Below are 11,355 nucleotides of genomic sequence, written 5' to 3' on the forward strand. Positions count from 1 at the left end.
CCACAAAATATTAGTGAAGCAAATGGTAGGAATTCTTGCCAAACTCAAATTGGCATATTCCCCTTATGTATTTTTCTTGCACATGGTTGATTAACCATTACAACCATTACATTAGTATTAAATAACCAAAGTGTTCTGGTTACAAATGTGGAGAAAAATATAAGCAAAAGAATCTGCTAGGTAGTCAGCTCAGTATATCATTCTACTGAAGATTTCATTATGGGTTATTTTGAAAGAAAATGATACTTCCGAAATTCTCAATTAACTTTGGCTTTCTTACTAGAGTACAATTGACCTATTAGTTTAATGTTCGCTATTATTAACATAGTAAGAATGTCTCAATCATGTTTCTGTGTTTGTAAGAATAGTGAAGGTAAAGGTTCTGGTTACCAAACACTTTGAATTGACCCAGGAGCCCAATAAATGCTGTGGAGTGAATGGCAAGGATCCATTTAACCTCAAATATGAAATTGGCAACGTTTGGATGCTTCTTCCTTCTTCTTGACCTTCACTCCCCACCACCCCCCAACCAACCCTTTAATTCCTGGTCAGCCCTAGTCACTACCTACCGTTTCTGTCTGCTCCAAGCCCTAAGTAAAATAATTTTATCGCACTAATACTGGTCACTTATTGAGCTATCTTTTTTTGAGAAGTATTTGCAATTTTCAAGGGAAGTTAGAGTAAGACAGAATGTACATGGTAGAATTGTACTATCCTCAGTGGCAGGGACCTCCAAGGCCTGTCAAACCAGTTTGGGAGCAGGTTTGATGATAAGCTCTGTAAGATGGGAGAAGGCTGTGCTCTATTTTCAGGCATTAGCATAGCATTGTTTTTATTGTATCTGGGCTCCTGCTTTTATCTTTCCTCTGGTCTCATGGCGATTCTCTGCCAACAGCGGAATCAGAGATCAGAGCACCTGCCACCTGGCTTAGGACTTGTTACTCCAATGCTTGTCTTTCTCTGAGTGCCACATGTGAGATGGGTTTCCTCCCCCCGCCCCGTCTCTGTGTATTCACTTTGTCCTGATTGATGGACACAATCACCACATTGCAAAGCATTATCAGTGCTGAGAACAATTAATAATCACACAGTATAACCCAAACAGATATCTCATCAAAGCCCAGATGAAAAACCTCTATCATTTCCTAACATTCATCTGGAAACTGGGACACTAAGGCCCTTGGGTCAAATTCTGGCCAACCCCTGCTTTTGTACACCTAACAGCTAAGAATGGGTTTTACATTTTTAAATAGTTGAAAAAAATAAAAAAAGAATATTTTGTAATATGTGAAAATTATATGAAATTCCAGTATCACCAGCCATGAATAAAGTTTCATTGGAACGTATGCTTATTCGTTTGCCTACCGTCTAAGGCTGCATTTATACAAAAAGGGCAAAACTGAGCAGCTTCGACGAAGACCTGCAAAGTCTAAAATATTTTTCTTGCCCTTTATAGGAAAAGTTTGCTGGATCCTGATTTAGTCACTCATCTGGCATTAACTAGGAGAGCAGCCTGGAAGTCATTGTGAAGCAGCTCTATGCCATTTTCCCTGGTAGGCATTTGTTTTCCCAGGAAGCTCTGCCAGCTTGATTAATTGCATCAGTGGATATTAATACTGGACAATTAAGCTAATATTTGCCTGGGCTGCTGAGATGTCTGGGTTGCCTAGTAACGGCTGTGCCCTGCACAGGAATAATGAAATAGAAATAGGAGATATAACTCCAAGTTAACGTTATTAGTTTTATAATATCATTTTTTCTGCTCTGTATACATTTCAGTAACTGAGTTTAAAAACCATTATGGGTACAAAACAAAGCAAGACACACAAACATATTTCCTATCCATTTGGAAAATGTGAACAAATGAAGGCACAGAGAAATTAAACAAACTTTCTAACATCACAGAGCTACTGAATGGGAAAACCAGGTATTCCAGCACCTCATTGCATCATGTTGCTTCTTGTTAATGAAATTGCCATATGTACAACATTGTGAAGAATACTCTTACAGATTTCCGACCGAGGCTCTTGTATTTGAACTTATTTCCCTGGAAAAGAAATCTAAGGGCATTTAGTTAATTAAATTAGGTCTAATCTATTCACTTTCTTCATTAGTAGGTAACAGAATCTTGAGGGAATTTTTCCCCCAAAACTCTTACACTTGAGTGGATGGGATTGTTATTAGACGAAGCTTGAAATTAGTACCGATATACTATGGCCCCTAGATTCTCATCCCTACTCAGTGGATAACAGACACATACATTAATGTTCTATACAGATTTTTTTCCCCAGAGACAAAACTCTCTTACAATATAGGATGTGCTTAGGTGATGATATGCATATGATCAAGGCCGTCTGGTACATATATTTTGTTACCAGTGTTTTGACAGTGTGAATTAGAGTTAATGGCTTTTGACACTAGAGTTTTTGCACACTCAGGTTTTTTATAACTATAACCATACCTCTGAAAGGTGATGAGTTTCTAGTCTTTTGAATATGCTACCCCAAACAAAGAGGCATGCATTTGTAAAGTTGCATGCTGGGCCACTCCAAAGAAACTGTATTGCCTTAGAGAACAACGCAAAACTTATGACTTTACCTCGTATTTCTTTATATATGGAGGTCCACAGGAAAGAAAGAGGACCAGATCAGTGAAATTAAAGAGAATTAAAGGAGTAAAGCCATACATCCAAAATGTGTGTATATTTAGTGCCAGCATTTTCTTTAATTGATTTCTGGGATTCAATCTTGGCAGTTCTACTATGTTGATGGGATTCTATGCAGTGTGTGAATGAACATCTGATTCGCTTATTAAAGCAGAATGTACTTATGCTCATCTTAATAGCTAAAATGCTTTCTTCAATTTGTCCTTTGCCTTCTGTATACCTGGTATATCTTTGTTTCTTGCAGAAAATAATTTGTTGAATTGTCACCAGTCTGAAACCGTGTAGTGAAGTTAGATTATTCGCATAATGGCAGGGCGGGGAGAGGGGAGTGCTCTACCCCTTCCATCTTGGAAACTACCTACTCCTTGGCCAAGTGATGTCATGATAGATAACATGTGTTAAGAGTCAACATGATATTTCATATCCTGAAGACAACAAGGCCAACAATATTTCCTGCCTCTGCCCTGACTTCTGTCCCAGGGTAATTGATTTATGCAAAGGATAATACAACTATTATGTTGATTAGTCGTGCCCCCCCCAAAATGACTAGGACAAACATTTATAAAGAAATCTTTAACCTCCCTCTCTTCCTCCCTCCCTCCCTTCTTTCCTTCCTTCCCTGCTTTTTAACTGTTAATAGCGTGTATGTTCTTCCTGTAAAACATACACTATGTTGTTCATTTACTCTTATACTCACCTGAGAGAAACAACAATTAACTTTGAACATAGAGACAGGTGGTTGAGCAGATTTTTTGCAGATCTGGTTAATCAAGTCTAGACTGGAAATGGAACAAAAAGGAATACTCAGTAGTATTAATGTGATAGGAGAGACCTGCATTGCAGCTGTTCTCACTAAGCTCATTGAAAATATTTTAAATGGAACAAACTGTTTACTTTGAGGAAACTGTAACACATGATGTCTCCTGAAATGAGAGGAGAGTTCAAGTCTCCAAAAGTCACACAAGTGAGGAGATTTTTAAATGTGTATGCTTCCCTTGGGTGTGATAACCTCATCTTTGGAATACTTTGCATAGTTATGAATGTGGAACTGTTTTATATTTTAAAGTCTGTTGGTTTAGGTGGCATATGTGTGCAAATTTATCGTGTGTGTGTTTTGTTTTGTTTTAAATTTTCTAGCAAGATAAGCTTCCCTGAGGGAAGAAACAGTCTGTTAAACAGGCAGAGCTCTCTGAAGATGACACAGAGCATGGACATACATACTCTTTTTGCTTAAATTTGGAGTGTATAGCAAGATAGTCTGTAAGGAAAATATACTTTTATATGATTTTGAAAAGAAGTGAATTATCCTTTTCTAACTCCTGAGGGCAAGGTTTATTATTAAAATGATCCTGTGCTATGCCATTCTTTCTGTCTGCTTCCACTAACATAAACAAACAAGGGCCTTTCAACACGCAAAGAATAAAATGTGAGGAAAGTAAAAACCACTATTAAGCAGTTCAGGTAATTCACATTCATCATGAAACTCTTCTTTGGAGAAGCGTAGCCCAAGGACAGTTTTCATGTTGATTCTACTTCAAAAACATCTCAAGGTCAGAATACTTTCATGCGGCAAATTTTCCATAAGAAACAGAGTATTGCTTCCTGGTTCATGATGAGAAAAGAGTGTCCCTTGAATATGGAAAGGCAGGGCAGCTCCGGATTTGCATGCCTGCTTTAGCAGGAAAGAAGCAAGTCGTGGGCGAAATGCCTTTGCCTTTTGAGGACCAGGGGCATCTGTCTGCAGCACCTACATGCGCTTGGTAAACCTTGTGTTGTACAACCTAAGTCCTATGAAGGAACAGTTGTTGCATGACTTTATATGTATCTGTAATAAACATCTTTGGTCTGTTCTTATACCAAAAAAACCCAACAAAACAATGAGCTGGGTTTAATCTATAAATTCCAGAATTTAAATCCCATGGGAATTAGGATGTACTTGGTGTGCTTCTACATAATATTATACATATACTAGAGGCCTGGTGCATGAAATTTGTGCACTTGGGGGGTGGTTCCTCAGCCCAGCCTGCGCCCTCTTGCAGTCTGGGAGCCTTCAAGGGATGTCTGACTGACGGCTTAGGCCCGCTCCTCAGGGGAGAAGGCCTAAGCCGTCAGTCAGACATCCTTAGCGGATCCTGATTTGCAAGAGGGCGCAGGCCAGGCTGATGGACCCCACTGGTGCACGATCAGGGCCGGGGAGGGACTGCAGGAGGGCTCCAGGGAATGTCTGGCCTGTCTCGCTCAGTCCCGATAGACTGGACCCCAGCAGCAAGCTAACCTACCGGTGAGAGGTCTATGGTCAGTGCATGTCATAGCAATTGGTTGACAGGTCAACTCTCTGCCCCCTGGTGGTCATTGCACGTCATAGTGAACGGTTGAGCAGCCTTAGCATATCATTAGCATATTACGCTTTGATTGGTTGAATGGGCGGCCGGACAACCGGGCACTTAACATATTAGGCTTTTATTATATAGGATGATTGCCAAATGGGTACTATCAACATTTATTTTTAATTAATAAAAATATTTACATATCACCATCACCTCTGGGCCATGTACAAAAGAGCAACAGAGAGGGAGAGTACAGTTCTACATAGAGTTATTCCCAAATACAGTATTCAAAGCTTGGTCCCAAAGATTGTTCTATTGCTACATTTTCTCCCAAACTCTCAGGCCCAGCAATCTTAAGCTGTTTAAAGTGGGGTATATCACTTAGCCGCTTGAGCCTCTATTTTCTTTTCCATAAAACAGAGGTAATAACATATAATGCACTATGTTACTGTCAGATTTTATAAATTAACATGTACATAGTTTCTGGCATATATATGAACATAAACATACACACACACACACAGCGTTATCTTCAAACCCTAAAGAATTCAGGAAGGACCTTTGTAACAGGAGGGTGTGTTTGTGTAACTTTGTAGTGGATGTCAGCTCTATTAAAGACTTGAATCAAATGAGCTGTGGGTGAACAGGAGAAGGAATGTATGCCACCTTTCCCAGTGGACCATTGTCCAGGTTTAAGCCTCGTTCTTTTGTCCCTGGACTATGGGAACAAGAGAGGCAGTAGCACCTGCTGTTAGGACTGTGGAAGTAGAAAGATTTGGGGTTGAATTCTAGTTCAGTCATTTCAAACTCCTTAAAATGGGGCTAATATCATACTTATATTTTAAGGTGGCTGTTAGGAGAGAAGCACAAGTCAATGAATGTAAAACACATAAATGAATATAGAGAGCTTAGCACAGTATCTGACACATTGTAAATTCTCTATGAATATTAGTTATATGTGTTTGAAATGAAAACAGGAATGACATAATAAAAGCACATTAATCTGAATAAACTAAAACCGAAAATTGAAAACTGTTGAAGAGGGTGGAAGCAATTGAGTATGTATTGTTCCTGGGCTATGACTTGTCATTTGGAAGATGTGACCTGATAGGACATTGTTGGTGGCATCCCAGGTCAACACAGCCCAGGAAATGCATAGAAAATGCAATGTGATGAGCCTGTTGTTGAGCTAAAGTCCCTAAGTTAAGTGCAGTCTCCCAGTTGAGCTGGTAACTACCATGAGATAGTGCTGTTGCCTTAGTCTCCTTGAGAGACGCAAGGAGGAAAAGATCTCCTAATTATAAGAGAATATCAAGGCCTTCTTTGCTAATGATATCAACATAGTTTTTCCTGAAGAGAAATTCTCAGTAAATAGATGCCTATCAGTGAGTAAAAGTGTTAGATGAGTCTGTGCATGCGCACGTGTGTATGTGTGTGTGTGTGTGTGTGTGTGTGTGTGCGTGCGTGCACAAGCCCACATTTGCTGTTACAAGAGTGAGTGGCTTGAATAAGCATCAATGAGTGTATTTACCCCACAAAATTTAAAATAAAAAATAGTGGAATCTGATTATGGAAACTAGAAAGTATCATGTTCTATGATTCACTGGGTTTTGAGAATTCAGCAGTAAATGGTGTCTCCTCCCTGCCAAGATCTCTTCATTTTTATCGCATCTAAATGTCTGCATTTTCCCTTCCTTGTCTCAAGTTTCAGAAGAAGAGGTGCCTCTTGCCTGTGCAGAGGTGTGCTCTCCAGGTCAGTCTTCCCACCCCATCACGGCCAGGACCCTGTACTTTTATTGTGTCCTCTTTCATCTGTATTTTCAACCCCTCTGGGTTTTCTGACCGTGACATTGTAGCTTGTATTCATGCTTAAGCATCTCATAAATATTTTTTTAAACTTCCTGTGTTCTTTTTACCTACTCACCTTCTCTTCCCCACTAAATTCATCCAAAAATTGTGTGCTTATCTCTATGACCTCAACTACCAGTCACTTATTATTATTTTTTAAATCCTCACCTGAGGATTTTTAAAAAATATATATTTTTATTGATTTCAGAGAGGAAGGGAGAGGATGAGAAAGAGATAGAAACATCAGTGATGAGAGGGAATCATTGATTGGCTGCCTCCTGCAATTAATGGGGATTAAGCCCGCAACCCAAGGCATGTGCCCTTGACTGGAATAGAACCCGGGACATTTCAGCCTGCAGGCTGACGCTCTATCCACTGAGCCAAACCAGCTAGGGCCTGAGGATATGTTTTTATTGATTTTTAAAGAGAGAGAGAAACATTGATGTGAGAGAGAAACATTGACCAGTTGCCTCCTGTACGCACCCCAACCAGGAACTGAACCAAAACTTCAGTATGTGCCTTTACCGGGATTTGAACCTGCAGCTTTTTGGTGTATGGAACAGTGCTCCAACCAGCCGAACTACCTGGCCAGGGCTGCCATTCATTTTGTTTTTTTAATTTAGTTTACATTTTTATCAAAATGTAAATTTGATAGAAATTTCAGTTAAAAGAGTCAAATAGTTCTCTAAGGCGTTGCCACTCTTGCAGTCCAGAAGCGATACACTTGCTTTCTTTATGTTTGTATTCTTTGTATCTCTGTATAACATATTACTTCTTCATTTGTCCATTGTAGGCAATATCACTGACCACGCCTGTGAAAGATGAGGATTGCTCCCTTACTAACGATATTCTCCGTACATATACTTCCAAGAACTCCCTTTCTTTTACAGTTATACATTAATTCTGGTGTCATAGGAATATGACTGTTAATCATCATTTACCGGTGAATCACATGACTACATTTTCTCTCCTGTGCACCTTTTTTTGGTATTCCCTGGAGTGAGCAATATTTCTTTTCCTCATTTGCTTAGTTTTTTTTCAATGCACTTATTTAACCCCTCCTCAACGTCTAAACCTGCTCTCATTGTGTTCAAACACATCAGGGATTCTATCAAATTCACCTTTTGCAGGCTTCTTTCCTGGAGCCTAACTGGTTCCAGTTTGGGTGGCTGTTATCCACACCTGGCACACAGCTGTCCTGGAATCTCTCTTCATCACTCAGGATTTCCTCGGCCTCACCCTTGAGGGGATTTCCTGTTTCTACACCCTCATTTTGGTAGAATACTCTCAGTAATTTCCGGAGGAAGAGTGCATGGGGGATGTATATAAATATTTTGTGTTCTTGAATGTCTAAAAAATGTGTGCAGTCTATCATCACACTCAATTGGTAGCGTAGCTGTGTTTTGAGTCTAGAATTCTGAGTTGGAAATCACTTGCCCTTAGAATTTTAAAGCCATTCTGCCACTTTCCCAGTGTTGTTAAGAAAGCCAAAGCCATTCTAATTTCTGATCTTTCTTAGGTGACTCAATTTTGCTTATAATTTTTATTTCATTTTATTTTTCTCTCTCGTAATTTTCTAGGAACATATATTTGTTCAGTGTTCTGAAATTTCTCAAGATGTGTCTTGATGTGACTATATTTTTATCTGTTGTATTTTTTCAGGGCACTCTATGGGTGCTTTCAATGTAGGGAATATTCTTCAGTTTGTTAGCTGATGATTTCCTTTCCTCTATTTTCTCTGAAACTTGTATTATTTGGATGGTTGAACTTCTTTGATCAATTCTCCAATTTTCTCTTTCTATTATCTATTTATTTTTTATCTATGTTATAGATTTCCTGGATATCTTTTAATCCCGCTTTTAAGTTTTTTATTTCTGCAAACATGATTTTAGTTTTAGAAGAGCTCTCTCTTATTTTTTTTTATTATTCTCTTTATTTATAAATTCTGTTTATATTTAAAGGGTAATACATTTAGTCTCTCCAACTATATACATGTTGGTTTTTGAGGTTTTCACCTCCCTGTATGGTTGATTATTTGCTGTTTTTTGTTATGTTTTGTTTTCTGTCTTTCATGTTGAGGTCTACTTTAGTTGTCTGGGAGCCTTGACTGTGCTCATGTTTAAGGTAGTAGTGCTAAAAGCTGATGGGAAGTTCTGAAAGGGTTGAGTGCATTCTGCATTCTGCACAGTGGGTTCTCTGGGGAACCCCCGATGTCAGTATTTTTAAGGTCTTTTCCCTTAGGCTGGCCAGAGTCTCTGGAGAAGACACTTTCGTTCTCCTGCCTGGAAGGTGTAACCCTGACCGCTAGTTTTCTAGAGGCAGAGTTAGGGAAGAGGGCTGAAGGTTCCAATATCTGGTACGACATCTTCCTTTATCCTCTTGGATTCAGCATGGCCCACCTCCAGTGACTGTATGGGTGTCTTCTAGTGCAAGAATTTTTTTTCATTCTGTAGGCTATAAATTTCCAGTATTCCATAAAGCAGTGAAGCTTATTTTCTGGGTATTGAAGGCCATCTTGGAATCTGACTGCTTTTTCATACAAACAGTCAAACAGTCCTATTTGTAGCCCTATCTTCACTCAGACTTCCAGTTGCATCGGAATTTGATCCCATCACTTCCAGGTTACTTGAGTGGGGATGTGGGGTGGCGATTGCTTGGCTTCTTAGCTTTCTTCACTGTTGGTTTAAGATTCCTCTTTCTTGACTTCGTTAAATCATCTTCCACTCATTTACCAGTTTTCTCACTTTCAAAATGTTTCTGTTATCTCCTTGACTGTTTGCTTTGTCTTTGTAGGTTTTAATGGCTTTAAAATCTCTTCACTGTTATCTTGCTGGATTCAGAAGAGAGCCAGGGTAAATGCATGTTTCCAATCTGCTTCATCCAGATATGCCTACTCAGGTTTCAATAAACTTTTCCAACCATGCTGCCATGTTACTGAAACTGCTCCAACAAGGGAACTGATGAGTGGCCTTAGTACAGTGGTTGTCAACCTTCCTAATGCCGTGACCCTTTAATACAGTTCCTCATGTTGTGGTGACCCCCAACCATAAAATTATTTTCATTGCTACTTCATAACTGTAATTTTGCTACTGTTATGAATTGTATTGTAAATATCTGATATGCAGGATGGTCTTAGGCAACCCCTGTGAAAGGGTCATTCGACCCCAAAGGGGTCGCGACCCACAGGTTGAGAACCACTACCTTAGTAGGACTTGTCTTATCTGGGGCATTTGAAATTAACCGTTTCTATGGTCCTTAAAACCATTCCCCTCTCTAGGATTTGCAATTCTCTTCTTTCTTTTTTTTAAAAAAATAATTCTTTATTGTTGAAAGTATTACATATTTCCCCACTTTTCCCCCATTGACCCCCTCCAGCCCTCTCTACCCCCTCTACCCCTGCCCCAGGCCTTCAGCACCCTATTGTCTGTATCCATGGGTTATGCACCTATGCATACAAGGTCTTTGGTTGATTACCTCCCATCCACCCACTCACCCTCCTCCACCTTCCCTCGAAGATTCTGCACTCTGTTCCATGCTTCCATGTCTCTGGATCCACTCCATTCATCTGTTTATATTGTTACTTAGATTCCACATATGAGTGTGATCATGTGATACTTGTCTTTTTCTGACTGACTTATTTCACTTAGCATGATACTCTCCAGGTCCCTCTATGCCAGCGGTTCTCAACCTGTGGGTCGCGACCCCTTTGGCGGTCGAACAACCCTTTCACAGGGGTCGCCTAAGACCATCCTGCATATCAGATATTTACATTACATTTCACAACAGTAGTAGCATTACAGTTATGAAGTAGCAACGAAAATAATTTTATGGTTGGGTCACAACATGAGGAACTGTATTTAAAGGGCCAGAAGGTTGAGAACCACTGCATGCAGTCTCAAAGGGTAAGGCAACTCTCTTATTCTTGAATCCCTACTTCTCTTCCTTCCCAGTCCTTTCATAGGGTTCTCTTTTTGGGTCCACAATTTTAGTGCTGTTGTGCTCCAACTTTCTTTCTTCTGTCTTTACTACTTTTACTTCTCTTCCTACCCAGGATCATTGCATTGTTTTATGGTTTTAACTACCTCCTTGCTATGAGAGACTCATGAATCTATCGCTGTTTAGAGTTTTTTCCTGAGCTCTAGACCTTGATATTTCACTTTGTTCTAGATGTTTTGATCTCAACTTCAATATGCCCATGACTAAGCTCATCTTTCCTACTAATCAGTTTCTTCTAACTTTTTTTCTACCTCAATGAATAACATCTCCTAATAACTTAAAATAAGAATTTTGTTACAAGTCACATTAAAATAAGTAATAGTAAAATCACTGGACTCTGATAGCTCTATTCTGAGTTCTACTTTCTTCACATTGTGTTTGTGTGTGTGCACACACATGTGCCCTATTTCTATAGTTTTTACTAGGTGTACTGGTTAATATTGCAGATTTTTTTCAATAGACGGAGTTACACATATGTTGATATATATGCGATTTGATATGTCAGTTATTTTGTTGTAT

The sequence above is a fragment of the Myotis davidii genome, unplaced genomic scaffold, assembly GCF_000327345.1.
Source record: "Myotis davidii unplaced genomic scaffold, ASM32734v1 scaffold54, whole genome shotgun sequence".
Lineage (NCBI taxonomy): Eukaryota > Metazoa > Chordata > Mammalia > Chiroptera > Vespertilionidae > Myotis > Myotis davidii.